This window comes from Capricornis sumatraensis, chromosome 1, assembly GCF_032405125.1.
Source record: "Capricornis sumatraensis isolate serow.1 chromosome 1, serow.2, whole genome shotgun sequence".
NCBI lineage: Eukaryota > Metazoa > Chordata > Mammalia > Artiodactyla > Bovidae > Capricornis > Capricornis sumatraensis.
In genome coordinates, this window is record NC_091069.1 from 43591583 (window position 1) to 43606925 (window position 15343).

Sequence of the window (15343 nt, forward strand, 5' to 3'; positions counted from 1 at the left end):
TGACTAGTGTCCTTATTTTTAAAAGGGGAGATTTTGACACAACCCTGTGAAGATGAAGGCGGAGAGCGGGGTAACATGTCAACACATCAAGGAACAACAAAGATTGCCAGCAAACCACCAGAAGCTGGAGGGGGCAGGGGTGGCATGAACAGATTTCTTCCTCAGGGCTCTCAGAAGGGACTGGCCCTGCTGACACCTCAGTCTCTGACTTCTAGCCTCCAGGATGATTTCTATCGTTGAGGCCACTGTATTACGGCAGCCCCAGCAGACTCACAGTGGGGAGAACAGGCTTAGCTCTATTCAGACAGCCTGGTGGAGATGCTCATTAGGGCACTAGAAATAAGAGGCTGCTGCTCAGTAGAGAGGTTTGTGTCTGGAGCGTGAGCATCTGCTACTAATTAGAGATGGGACTTGGGTGACTCGTTCAATTTCTGTGCTCCCGAGGAGGAAGAGAGTCATGGCTCCTAAGTCTGTTGGAAGATGTTGACAGGGCAAGAAAAATGCAAGCTGTGGGCATTGTCTATCCTCTCGTGCCTCCACCTGCACCTAGTGCAGTAGGCATCAGAACATCTGTTGAACTGAAAAAACAATCAGGGACTTCCCTGGTGGTCCCGTGGCTAAGACTCCACGCTCCCAAAGCAGGGAGCCCAAGTTAGATCCCTGGTCAGGGTACTAGATCCCATGTGCCACAAGTAAAGATTCTACATGCCACATCGAAGACCCAGCACAGCCAGATAACTAAATAATATTAAAACAAACAAACACTAGTTGATTCTTCTCTCCAGAGGAGAGAAGCACAGAGCCTGATCTTCCTTGTCTGGGTCCCAGACCCACTCCCATCCGGCCCTCTGGCGGCCCCTGTTGCCAGCCCATAGCATGCGTGCTCCTGCTTGTGCCCCCAGACCTGCTGTAGAAGTTTCATCCATCACCCTCAGGCCAAGCTTAAGTGCCTGCACGTGAAGCCTCCTCCTTTTCTGGAGGACTCTGCCTTTGCAAAGACACTTAGCAAGGCCAACTGTGTCTCAGGCTAGTTTCTGAGCTGCCCCCTGCTACCTGTGCAACTGTGCAACTGTGTTTCCTGTGCTACCCCCTGCTGTTTGGGAGAGCAGTCACCTTATTGATGTTCATTTCTGACAGAGGTCAGCAAACTTCAGCCCTTCGGCCAAATCCTGCCCGCTGCCTGTTGGTGTGAGTTTTATTGGAACATGGCCACGTTTGTTCATGTGTATTGTCTGACTGCTGTCCGAGTGCAATGGTCACAGAGACCGTATGGCCCTCAAAGTCTGAAATATTTGCTTTTTGGCCTTTAACAGAAAAAGTTTACCAAGCCTTGATCTTTGCAAACCACACAGTGCTTAGGACAGAATCTGACCATAGTTGAGGCCAGGCCATAGCCGTTTTGCTCAGGGTCTTAGACCAGGACGTCTAGAAAGGGGTCTGGAAATTGGCACAGTACAAGGGTGGGGGCAGTGGAGTCAATGCTGGAGCGGGGGAGGTTGAGGGTTAGAGAGGGCAGGGGAGTCAGAAAAGTCACACAAAAATGGAATCTTCTGAGGGCTTAACACCTGGGGAGGCTTAGATGTGGATCTTCTGGCCAAAGGGCCCCATTTTACAGATGTGAAAGCTGAAACCCAGAGAGGGGAAGTGATTCTTGTTTTTGTGACAAGAGAACGTAGCGTGGGGGTTCATGGTTTTGCAGTCAGACTGCCTGAGTTTGAGTCCTGCCTCCATCATTGATGGCCTATATGTGACCTTGGACAAGTTTTCGAAACTGCCTACACCTCAGCTTTCTCATCGGTAAGGTGAGGGTCATAAGTGAGCTTATCTCATGAAATGATAGAGATCACATGTGAAGCACAAACAGCTCTAGGGCGTTAAAAAAAAAACACCCTCAAATGTTAGCTGTAGCAAACATGGCAGTGGCAAGGCTAAAATCCAGGCCTCAGCTTGGTGTGGGGTTTTAGGTCAGGCCAGTAAGCAAACCTGGGGCCTCTTAACATTGAAAGCACGATTTATGGGGTCACCACCATTTCCCTAACACCACACTTGTCATCATGGCATTCAGCTGTGTATTTACTGAGGACACTGTGCTCCAAGCTTCCGTGACAGTATGGGGTCCCAGAGTCCTATTGTCTCCTCTGTCCTTGCTTTTACGTACATTTGCTCCTTTGGGAGAGGAATCTTAGCTGAATTGGGAGGTTCGGCATCACCACTTGCTGAGCACTCACACAAGCCAGACGCCACTGGGTGCCACGTGCGTGATCTGGTGGACTCTGCCCGAGCCCTTTCAGGTTTATCTGGTCACCTCCGCTTTATAGAGGAGGGAGTCCAGACTCAAAGAGGCTAAGCAACCTTCTGAAGGTCACACAGCTGCCACATGGCAGAGCTGGGATTGCAGGCTGGGCCTCTCTGACCCTTATAACCCCTTCAGCACACTCTCCTATCACCCATCGTCACTGCTGGTGTCATTCCAGCGAGGCAGGTGCCGCCTGGAGGCTGAGCAAAGTGAGGGAGTCAGGAGATGGTAGCCCAATCAGAACTTCACCTCTGTCACTTGCCTGACCTTTGGACAAGCTGCTTCACCCCACTTCTTCTCCACAGGGGAATGGCTCCCTCCCGGCACACTGAGGCACTACCCCGAGGGACAAGAGAGGAAGGTGTCCCAGTGCGGCCAGAAGTGAACCAGGAGATGGGACTGGTTTAACAGGGCTGAAGACACTGTGTGACCTTGGATCGGCTGCTTCCCCTCCCAGGGACTCAGTTGGCTCAGTGGCCAAGGAAGGAGGCAGGACTACGTTCATGCCACATGCTTCGGGCTGTGCTTCTTCCTAGCTGCCAAGTTGGAATCATGGGGGCCTCCACCAGCATCTCTGGGCACAGAGCCCCAGGCCTCGGGAGTTTACAAAGCCACTCAGGTGGGAGGAGAGCCACTGCACTCGGTCCCCCAGCACCAGCCTTCCCAGCTGCTGGGTGTGCATGAGCATGACCGGGGAGGCGCACACACTGGCGCCATCCCTGGAGCTGGGAGCCCCTTGTAGCAGGCTGGCTGCTCCAGCCCCACAGCCGGCCTGCTGCCTCCTTCCCATCCTCCTCCCTCCCTCCCTGGGCAGGGAAGCCAAGCTGCCAGCTGCTAGCAAGGCCTATTGTTCAGCAGTGACAAGAAGTGGCTGCAGAAGCCCAGGCCCCAGGAAAGGCTCGAGACGGTAAGGGGGAGGGGTGGGCCAAGCTGGGGAGATGTCTTCTCAGGGTTTGGCCTGCCTGCCTGGAGAAGCCAGAGCACAAACACACCCAACAGACTTCACACTTGTCTCCTCAAGATGTCATCACCGGAGGAAGTGCGTGTCACTGTTTCTGTGTGCCAGCGTTGCCGAGCCAGGCTGCCTCTACAAAAGGATTTATGGTCACTTATCTCCCAGCTGAGTGCTGAAAATGGTGCCAGGTGGCCAAGTGCTTTGGAAATGCTGTTGTTCGAAGTCAGTCCAATCCACGCGCTCATGGGGAATGCTGCCTCCTTGGGCCTGGAGAGGTTCCAGAGAAGGCGACAGTCATCCTGGACGTGTGTGTGTGTGTGTGTGTGTGTGTTTGTGTGTGTGTGTGTGTAGTTTAGCGGTGTAGGAAGCATTTCACATCCATTGTGCTGTTTGATTCTCAGGACAAATCAGGAGCGGGTGGCAGTGGAGGGAGGCTGAGCTTGCTCGGGAAAACTGAAGTACACAGAGGGGCAGGGGTACAGGCCCGGGCTCTGAACTCCTACCTTTATTACCTTCTGGTGGTTCTGAGTTTAAAGAAACTGGCCTGAAAGTTGATTATGAAAAAGAAGGGTCAACAGCCTGCCTTGGAGTCACAAATCTCTTGGAACTTGGTAACAGACTCGCTAAGAGCTATAGCCATTAGGAGCTTCCTTTCAGTCCTTTCTGTCCCTGAGAGTCTCTCTCCCTTGCCCCCACTGGCACACACTCTCCCAACGTTGAGGAGAGCAGAAGGGGCTTAGCTAAGGGGTCACCAAGGCCTTCCTCAGTTCTCAGCTGTGAGGCTTACCTAACTGTGACTCCTGGAGCCAGCCCAAACACTCAGCCTAAAAAGACCAGCACTTGGAAGGTCAACCAGCTTCAGGATAAATGCTGAGTCCTCCTTCTCGCCCCAAACCCAATTGCCGTTCCCAGGCCTTGTGGATGTCGACCTTCTGCAGCCGCTGTGCCCCTGCGCTGGCCTCTCTCTTTCTCGCAGCACTCCCCCGACTCCCTCCCACGCTCCTCCGTCTCTGACTCAAGCCTCTCCCTGCTGCCTTCTCCTTTCGGTCTCTCCCTGCCTCCATCTGTCTCCTGCTTTACTACTTGGAAGCCATCTTTGCTGCTGCAAACTCTGCTGAGGACACCACCTTTCTGCCCTGGAGCCTTCCCCCTTCTCTTAGGTCCAGGGAGCTGGGCTCCAGCTTCTGGGCTTTGAGGCAAGCCTGGCGGGATGGGAGGCTCCAGGGCTTGGGTTTCTTGAAGTCCAGGACCTCTGAGTCACCAGGCAAGGGCCCTCAGAGTGTCTGAGCAGGCCTCCCCTGATGCTCTGGGGCCCTGAGTACCTGGCTTTGCCATCTGGGGCCATCCAGACTCCCAGCTGCGGGTCAGTGGGGATAAGAAGTTTTCCAGCTGTTTTCCAGGTTAGCCTGAGCAGCTCTGACTGGCTTGAGTCCAGCTGGGCTGTGGGTGTGGAGGGAGTCTCTAGGCAGAGGAAGGGCTCCCTGGGCTGGCTGAGCTGGTAGGGGGTGGGGGCAGGGGCCGGCAGAGGGGGGCTGTGAGGAAGGGGTTGGGGGCTGTGCCAGCAGGGAGTGGGCAGTGGAAGAGGCTTGGGTCATTTTTCTAAGGGGCCCTCAAACCAACTGTGCAGCGTGGGCAGAGGGTGCTTGGGACCCTGTTCGGGGGCCGACAGGTAGGGGGAAAACCTATGCCCAGAGGAAGATGGAGGTGGGGCCGCTTTCTTCTGTAAAATACCTTCTCTCTGCTGGACACTGGACTAGGTCTTCTCTTGGCCACCCACTCACAAACTCAGGCAGGGAAACTGAGGCCCAGGAAAGTTAAGCAAGTTGTCCAAGGCAGCACAGTGTGTATTGATATTTGGGATCTGCGTGTGCCTACAGGCCTCTGTTCAGCAAGACACGGACATGTCACACTGCTGCTGGGGGCCTGGGCCATGCTGTGGGCCGTGGTGGAGATAGTGCCACGCAAAAGCTTGTCCGTGATCTCTAGCTATCTTGGGGCTGGCTCAGAGGGGCATGATCTGTCCCCTAAATCCTAAATCCTAGCAGTCTGCATCCCCCGCCTGCTAGACCCCTCAGTTTGGCTACAGGGAAGAATCAGATGGGCAAGAGAGCCTCTGGAGGCCAGAAGAGCTCTTGCTCACTGATATTGCTCCTTGTGGGTCATAGCAAACAGAGGAGAGAGCTCTTCCCAGCTGGAAGTGATCTGCAAGCTTGTCTGATGGTGGAGGCTGCAGGAAGACAAGGCTGGGGTAACTGCAGGTTAGGGAGCCCTTGGGCTGTCATTCAGTTCACCTCTGTCCGCTAGTCCCTCGTATCCCCATCACAGCAGATGGTGCCTGCGTTCCTAACAAGCTTCCAGCAGATGCTGGTTCATGGACCACATGTCAAATAGCCAAGTGTGTGATTATGTCACTCTTGCACTCAGTCGACTTTCTTGGGATAAAATCCAAAGTTCTTATCGTGACTTCTGCAGCCCCTGCTACTTCTCCAGCCTTACATCCCCCCTCTCTCTGTTCACTTTGCTCCCACGGCCCATGGCCTCTTGCTCCTACGGCATGCACTGCTTCCTTAGAGGGTGCCTCCCTGTGCTGATTGGGTGCTCGTATCTGGGCTGGAATTTGTGTGTTTTTGAGGCCATATCCCCAGCGCCTGATACAGGGACCGACCCTCCAGGGTAGCTACTTGCTGAAGGAGTAGACAGACTAGATTCTTCTGGACATCGGGGCTCGAGGACTGAGCAAAGCAAACTGGCACCTGCCCTTCTGCAGCCCACAGCCTTGTTCCCCAGGAGGAAGCTGGGATGAACCGAGAAACCCATCAGGCATGGTCAATATTCCTGACTTCTTCCTACGTCTGCCCGGGGCTTTTTCCCACCCACTGTCTCACTAACAGCTCAGCAAGGCAGAGCTGCTTCTCCTTACAGGGTGGGCTTCTGCCCGCTGCTCTTTAGGGCTCCACTTGCTGTCCCCTGGGCCAGTGACCTGAGTGCCTCACCCCTTCCTCTCTCAGGACCAAACCTGGGGTGACCCGTGGGACTTGGAGAAGAAGTCAGCTGCCATACCCTGTGTGCTCAGGCTGGGAGCCACACTCACGCCCTGGGGATGTGAGCTATCCACACTCCTTGCTCCCCAATACTGAGGTCTGGGAGGGGTGAGAAGAGGGAAGGTGAGGGCATGCTAGCTCCAGTCTGTAGGGAGGAGCCCCCAGGGGCATCGTCTAAAGCCAGATAATTGATTGAGATAATGAGGTGTGTGTTGGTCTTGCTGCCAGGTAAGAGGTACTTGCCATTTCCAACTGGTGGAGTTGTGTGTTCCTAGTCTGAACCTCCCTGCCCCCATCACCTAAAGGGAGCAGAAATCTCTTTAAAAGAGATTTAAAGATTTTTTTAAATTAATTTTATTTTTAAAGATTTTTAAATTAATAGGCTATTTTTTTCAGAGCATTTTTTAGGTTTATAGGAAAATTGTACAAGAAAGCCAAGTTCCCTTCTAGTCTCTTATCCTGCTCCATCAAATCTCCCCTGTGTTGACTTAAAATACAGCTCACAACCTAAAAGTTGAGAGTTCTGTTTTATTCAGTAGGCATATTTAGGATTTCAAGCCCAGGAGACAGCATCCCAAGTGACCCTGAGAGAACTGATCTGAGGAGGCAGGGGGCAATGGGTGAAGGGGAGGAGTCAGGTTATAGAGAAGTCTGCAACAAAGGGCAGGTAGTCTGAACATCAAAAGTATTTTTGTGAATTAAAGAAAGCCATCTATCTCCAGTTAAGAACTTTAGCGTTTTTTCTATGTATTGGAAGATGCAAGAGGCTGGGCTCACTGAAATCATTCCTTCCATAGGCATCTCAGCTATCTGGGGCCAGTATCCGGAGTTTTTCCTCAGTGCTCACCGTAAGAGTGGTTGCAGCCTGTTGGCTGACAGATTGCAGATATTGTTCTTTCTTCCTGGTTGCCCTGGAGGGCTGGAATTGCGGATGACTGTGACATCCTTGTTCATTAATGTGGCAGGAAATACTCCATTTCTCACCTGTTATTAACACTTTGCATTCGTATGTTATATTTGTTGCAGTTGATTAGCCAATATCGATACATTATTATTACCTAAAGTCCACAACTGATGATAGGGTTCACCCTTTGTGTTGTGCTGTTCCATGGGTTTTGACAAATGTCATATGTGTGACAGTACGTTTCATACAGAATACTTTCACTGCCCTAAAAATACCCAGTGTTCCTCCTGTTCATCCCTACCCTCTCCTCTTGGCAATCCCTGATTTCTAATGACTCCATAATTTTACCTTTTCCAGAAGGTCATATAATTGGGATCGTACAATATGTAGCCTTTTCAGACTGGCTTCTTATTAGTAATACACAGTTGAGTTTCCTCCATGTCTTTTCATGGCTGGTTAGCCCATTTCATTTTATTGTTGAAGAAATTCTGCTGTTTGGATATTGAAACCCAGGAGTACCCTCTGGGGCTCCTAGGCACAGAAGCCATTTTTTGTCCCCTGTTTCTTGTTGGGTCTTCCCTGGTGGCTCAGACAGTAAAGAATCCACCTGCAATGTGGGAAAACTGGGTTCAATCCCTGGGTTGGGAAGATCCCATGGAGAAAGGAACGGCTACCCACTCCAGGATTCTGGCCTCGAGAATTTCATGGACAGTATGGTGTTTTTGTAGGCATGACTCCAACCTCCATGACCTTCCCTGAATTCCAAAGGGCAGATCTGAACAGTTAACCTGAACAGCTAATCAAGGGAGGAGCAGCCAAGAAACCACCTGAGACAAGATTACAGGCACCAGAGCTCATCAAGACTAGGCGACCACCTGAGACCCTGCACATACCCTAATCTTGCCAGCACCCCCACACTTGAACTATTTGCTATAAAAATTCCTCAACAAATCCTCCCAGGTTGGCACACAGTTTTTCCAGGCAGAAGCCTGCTGTGTCCCCCTCTGCCTGGCAAAGCCATAAGGTTATCTTTTCTGCTTCACCCAAAATTCTGCCTCAGATTTGATTCAGCACTGAGTTGTAGAGAGGCTGAACTCTTGGCATCAATATATGATGTTGTGTGTATCCATTCACCTACTGAAGGACATCGTGGTTGCTTCTGGTTTCTGGTGCTTTTGAATAAAGCTACTATAAACATTTGTGTGCAGCATTTTTGTGTGGGCATGATATTTGAACTTGTTTGGATAAACGTTGAGCATGATTGCTGGATCATGTGGAATCACCGACTCAATGGACATGAATTTCGGCAAACTCTGGGATATAGGGAAAGACAGAGGAGACTGGCGTGCTGCAGTCTGTGAGGCTGCTAAGAGTTGGAAACGACTTAGAGAATGAACGTGCACAAGTGCTAAGTCGCTTCAGTCAAGCCTGACTCTTTGCAACCCCATGGACTGTAGCCCACCAGGCTCCACTGTCTATGGGGATTCTCCAGACAAGAATAGTGGAGCGGGTTGCCATGCCCTCCTCCGAGGGATCTTCCCATCCCAGAGATCAAACCCACGTCTCTTATGTCTCATGCGCTGGCAACATATCACTCTGCTTTATTTTCTTCATAGCTTTTTATTATCATGTGAAGTTATGTTTGCTTCCATCTTCTCCTCTTCTTCCTTCTTCTTTTTCTCTCCTATAACACACAAACCTCCTGACTATAGGGACTGTCTTGGTCAACAAACTCTTCAGACACCAGATGGTCCAGCGACCCCAGATACTTGTACCACCCTGGGGAGGGGGACGCTAACCAGCAGCCCCTGAAACTTGACTGATGTCATGTTTTCAAGCAGCTCCCTGGTTGGAGACAGGACCTGATTGACCTGACAGAACAATAGAGAAATATGATATTTTCCCCTATGTGCTGAGGGCCAAGTTCACAGCCTCCCGGGTGGCATGGAACAGCAGCATGGGTTGTCAGAATAGGGATTCTATCGGAGGCAGAGAAAACTGGGTGGGAACCAGCTTTGCCTCAGTTTACCACCTCCTCCAACCTGGCCCCCCTCAACAATAGAACAGCTTTCCTTACACTCACCGTCTTCCCTCAGCTCCTTCTCTGCTGCACAACCCTTAGTGGCTCCCTATTGCCATGAGGAAATATGTAAAAAAACAAAAAACAAAAAACACCCTTTTCAGGCTTTGCAGCCCTGTTTTCTCCCATCCCACTGACTCTTGCCAGGACGCCCTCTTCCCAGCCCCCACCAGGCCCCGCCCACCCCCTGGAGCTCGGCTCACCCGCTCACCGCTCACCTCCTCTGGGAAACTTCCCCGACTGCCTGTACTCACAGGCTCCTGCGGGCCTCCTGTCAGCCCCCGCCCCCCGTCAGTTTGCTCAGCTCGCGGGGTTTTGGAGGATTGCTGGGGCCTGTTTGTGAGCTCGGACTCCAGAGGAACAGGGACCGAGTCCAGGGCCTGTGAGCGCCAGCTGGCTGTGGAGTGTGATTTGTTGGAAGGGGTAGGAGGGGAGACTGAGCCACCTTGGTGGGGCTAAGATCCCTAAGAGAGCACCAGCTCAGAGAGGTGGGGCCCGGCGCCCTGGAGAGGGGTCCGTGCAGCCGACCCTCCTCCCCTCCGTCTCCCTCCCCCAGTGCGGAGCCAGGCGAGTTGACTCAAGTGGCAGGAAAAATGCTCCCCCCACCCTTCCAAGCTGCTGCACATCTGTGCCCAGACAAAGCCAGCTATTAATCCTAGCTTTTGTGTGAGTGTTTGGGTGTTGAATTCCACTTGGATCTGCCAGCTTTTGGAAGGGGAGATTGGAGGGGATTTAATGACAACAAAAGGAACCCACTGAGGGGAATGGGAGGGGACCAGGGGGGCTAAGAAACCCAAGTGCATTCACTCTGAGCCTGGTGAGGGCTCCTGGGAGCTCAACTTCGGCCAGAGCCTAGCAGCCTAACAGGGCTCCCAAATTCCCAGGGTTTGAGTCACAAAAAGAGGCCACGCCCCAGGAGAAAAACCCCAGCTTCACGGGCCTGCGGTCCACTCCAGCCACTGCCTGACAAGGCCTGGCCACTGCCCCTGTCCCTTTCAAACCAGGGCAGCCCCTTACCCTGAGGGACCAAGCCCAGGTCATGGAGAGCCTTCAAGGCACCAGGAGTCCCAGCACAGCCATGAGGGCAGAAGACCCGAGTAGTGGGCTGCCCGATGGCCTCTACCCGCCTCTCCTGAGAAGTCATTGAGCACCTGGTCCCGGCCAGAAGTTCCACCTCCAGGAAATCCAGTCCCCACCAACCCTAACTCAGCTGAGACATTAGAATAGCCCAGGACACAGTCCCAGTGTGTGTGTCTGTATCTAAGAATGTTGGGTAATTCTGAGGGGGGAGGACCTGCCGCCCCAGGCAGGTGTTATTTGACTAGTTTGTGTAGCAGAAGCTCATTACTAGATTAATAAGCGGCCTGAGGTGTGAACTGAAACCCCCTGATCTGCCCCTGCCCCTCCTGCTTTGTTAATTTCACTTTTAAAATGCATTTCCCATCTGTGGCTGTTTGACTCCCAAAGCTGGCCGAGCTGTCAGGTCACACAGTGAAGTACAAGTGGTTTTAACTCTGTGTGGTGCGGAGACAGACCCAAAGCTTCCTCCCGGTTTTTTTTACCTTAGCTGAGATGTCTGGTAATATTTATTCATTCATTTGATAGCTGACCGAAGTATTGCTCTGCAGGCCAAGTTCTGCTTTTAGCTGTTGGGCAAGAAACGCACAATGTGGCTGCCTGCTACAACTACGCTTCCGGGCTTAATGAACTGTTTTCTAGTGGCTGTTAGCACGTCCACAGATGTTTTATTCTACCTTAATTAATTCTAGGGCTTCCTAGGTGGCGCTAGTGGTAAAAAACAAAAACAAAAACCCACCTGCCAGTGCAGGAGATGTGGGTTCAATCCTTGGGTTGGGAAGATCCTCTAGAGGAGATCATGGCAACCCACTCTCGTATGCTTGCCTGGAGAATCCCATGGACAGGGATTGGGCTGGCTACAGTCCATAGGGTCGCAAAAGAGTCAGACATGACTGAAGCTCCTTGCTGCTGCTGCTGCTAAGTCACTTCAGTCGTGTCCGACTCTGTGTGACCCCAGAGACAGCAGCTAACCAGGCTCCCCCGTCCCTGGGATTCTCCAGGCAAGAACACTGGAATGGGTTGCCATTTCCTTCTCCAATGCAGGAAAGTGAAAAGTGAAAGTGAATTCGCTCAATCATGTACGACTCTCCGCAATCCCACGGACTGCAGCCTACCAGGCTCCTCCATCCATGGAACTCTCCAGGCAAGAGTATTGGAGTGGGGTGCCATTGCCTTCTCCTCAGCATGGCACAATTAACTCTAGAAATAAAAAAGTAAGCTCGAATCATTCATTCATTCATTCATTCATCCCTTCACTCATTCAGGCCCACCAGATCCTCTGTGCTAAAGACCTGGAATGTTCTCCCAGCACTTTCCTGCTCTTTGTGGAAGAGGAACGCACGGGCGCTATAAAGGCTCCCTCCTCCCACCACTGCTTCCCTGGACCTGGTCTCTGACGCCCACAACCCCAGCTGCCCTGGAGGTGGGTGGAGAATAGGGGGGCCACTTGCTGCCTCCGTGATGATGGCTTCCTCCGGGTTAGGGAGGATGCCCAACCCCTGTAACTCTCAGGCTGAACCTTCTGGAAATCATAAAGCCACTTTATTCCCGAGGGCATAAAGCCCATTTTGTCAGATGGCACCTGCACCAGTTGTTGAGGGCCTCCCTGAGCCTGGGAGAGAGACCTCAGCCACTCCACTGACTGGGGAACACCATATCTGGGGACATCTCGCTCTGCACTAGGGAGTGTCGACAGGAGCTCCTCGCTGGGTTGACAGTGAGGGGCTTGCAGGCACAGAGATGGTCATGAGGTTTAAGAGGATGGTGAGCTTTTAATCCCTTTGTCCTGCTTCATAAGGGGTGGGGGAAGGGTGAGATGAATCCATAGGTCTTGGGGAGCTCTGACACACCTGCCCATGAGCTGCAGTAAATGAAGTTATTGTGGAGGGAGGGAGAGTCAAGATGGACAGCAGTCCACAGGCTTCTCAGGATGCAGTGCCAGGGTGTGGAGGAAGGCCGGGGGTCCACACCCTTCACCAAGTGTGGCTCCTGGGGAATCAGTCCATGCGCAGAGGCTATGCAGACCCTTCTGCCGTCTGTGGCTCTGGGGCTAGGATTTTCTTTCCCCAGTTTCCCTCCCGAGATGGTCAGAGGACCTCAGTGAGGGTCACAATCATCAGAGACTCCCTGTGTGTGTCTGCCCAACCCTCGGGCAGGAAGGGTCTAACTTCCTTAATCAGAAACAACAGAAGTGCCATTTATTGAGTGCCACGTGCCTGGTGACATGCTAAGCTCCTCACATGGTATCAACTAGTGAAGACCATCCATGAGGTCAGCACTACTATTATTCCCATTTTATAGCTGTGTACACTGAGACTTAGAGAAGTTAAGGGCCTAATGCCAGGTAACATGGCTAAATGGAGGTGAGGCAGGACTTCAAAGCCTGGACTCTTCTCTACTCTGCTGGGGATCCCTCAGACCTCTGGATCTTTTTCTTCTTCCCCAGGGCCACCTCTCTCAGCCATTTTGCAGTCTAGCAATGTGGAAAAGGCCTGGAAGACAAGGAAAAACCCAATTTGAGCCGCTAGTTTGTCTTCTTGGTCAAAGGTGAGTGGCAATGAAGAAGATGAGTGGTCAGGAGATTACCTGGAGGTTTTATTGCTCCATGATGTTGATCTTTCCCCTCTCAGAAGAAAACAGATTAGCAAATTTTGCTCTAGAAAGTAAAATTTTAAAGTAAAAATGAGTTGGATTTTTTTCCTTTTGACAAAAACAAGTATACCCTTTCTATGGCAAAACTAGAAAAAACAGAGACAAAAATAAAAATGTGAAATACTCCCTTGTGTCACTCAGAGGTGATGACTGCTAAAACCTTGCAGATATTTTTGTCAATATGCACATATTTTGTCAATATGCACTTTCTAAGTGCAGATACATACACGCACATACCCCTTTTCAGATTCTATTTTCCTAACAGAGCAAAAATTTTATTATTATTATTTGGAAACTGCATTGTTGTTTTTTTTAACTCAATAATTTATCTAAACATCTTTTCAAGTAGGGACATATTTATTCACCTACTCTAATGTATTCAACGGCTGTGTGGTATTCTGGTTTATGGCTGTACCATAATGATTCATTGAACTAATCTCCTAATGTTAAATAATTAGGAATTTCTACTTTTTGTCCTATTAAAATCTCCGTGCATCCTTATCTAGAATCTTGAAGTAAACCTAAAGAATCAAAAGGTGCGATTGTGCTGTCCAGCAGCCCTCAGGAAAGATTGTAGGCGGGTATCCTCATAATCAGAGACTCCTGCTCCAGTCACACACACACACACAATTGCTATTCCTAGAATATTCTTTCATTAAAAAAAAAAAAAGGTTGACAATTTGATACATGAAACACTATCTCATCATTGTTTTATTTAGCATTTCTTTCATTATTAATTGGGGCCAACAGGTTTTCATGTGTCTATTAGCCATTTTTATTTCCTCTCTCAGTTGCCCGTTCATGTCGTTTGTCTATTTTTCTATAGGACACTCTTTCTAACACGGTTATCTTCTTTAGGTGAGTGGTTCTCAACCCTGGCATGTTAGAATCACCCGGAAGACTTTTTAAACAAAGAAAGAATAAAAGTGAGGGAGGGAGGAGGGGGGGAAGGAAGAATGACAAGGGAAGGAAAAAAGAAAGCAAAAAGGCTTCATCCCAGAGTAAATATTTGGTGGCGCCTGAGTTTCAATATTTTTTAAAGTGTCCTCGTGCTTCTAATTTGCAGTCATGGCTGAGAACCCTTGTTATAAATTAGATTTCTCCCACTGTCTGGCTCCAGATGCTTTCATCGCTGAATCTATTTTCATTTCTTTGACACTCAGTTTTCTCTGGTGAAAAATGGGCAGCAGAACTGGGAAGCAATACAGCACCCTCCTCCCAAATTCTATAATCCCATTGAGGAGGCTGGAGTTTCAGGAAAGAGGGTGAGGCAGACGCTGTGGTCAGGCTCTCTGCCAGGTGGATTGGAAAAAATTAAAAATGCTCAGTCAGGCAATTAGACTTTCCCTGAAGACAGCCGGAGCTCTAAGCGGAGGGGACGAGGCTGAGGTTTTTCCGAAACTTTGTCTCTACTGCACCCACCTTCAGATGCACAGCAATCTTGCCCTTTCTGGGACTTCACGGTTTAGAGTTGAATCCTTATTTGAGACATTTCTTCTGCTTTCAGAGGTCAGCATGAGACAGGAGGGGTATAGCTAAGGTATCAGGAGGGCACCAACCCCCTGGCTTCCAGGCCTGCCCTGGGCATGGGAGGGCTCTCTGGAGCACCTCCCTCGGGCTGCCAGCACCACCTCTAATCCTCCTGAAGGGCTTATGGCAGTCTCCAAACAAAGTTGAAATGAAAAATGAAATGAAATGAAAAACAAAGTTGAGTACCGTTAAAACTCAAAGGCTCCATCCCTTTCCCCTACGAGAGTGCAGGCCATGCCGGTCCCACCTTGGGGACAGGATGGGATGAAAGGGTCTTTCTGGTGATTCAGGCAGGAAGGTCCCTGGAAAGCCCCAGGCTGTCTCGGCACCTCTCCAGGTCAGGCACAAGTAGGACGGCCAAACGTGGTAGAACAGGTTCATCAGCCTGAACCTTGGCCCACTTGGTGCGAGTGTGTGAACCCGAACCTCAGTTTCTTCATGTGTGAAATGCTGATGTTTAGGCTGTTGAGAAGACAGCAGTGCAAGCATACTGTAGATCCCCAGAAAATGCCTGGGGCGCTCTGTGCCTGTCTTTCCACGCCATTTCCGTACCCTCACCTGTCAGAGCTGAGGGCAATCTGAGTCCAGCCTGGGAATCTCCATCCCCCTTTCCATCCTTATGGCCCCCACTTATTCCATTTCTCAGGACAGAGGAAGCAGCCCTGCCCACGTGGTCTCCAGGCCCCCAGTGCTGAGTGGAACTGGGCCTGCAAAGCTGTGTCCCTGCACGCAAAGTCCCTGCCTTCTCTCCTACCCTCTCCTCTCAAACCCAACAGCCTTTGCACTTTGCCATTCAGACTAAACTAAA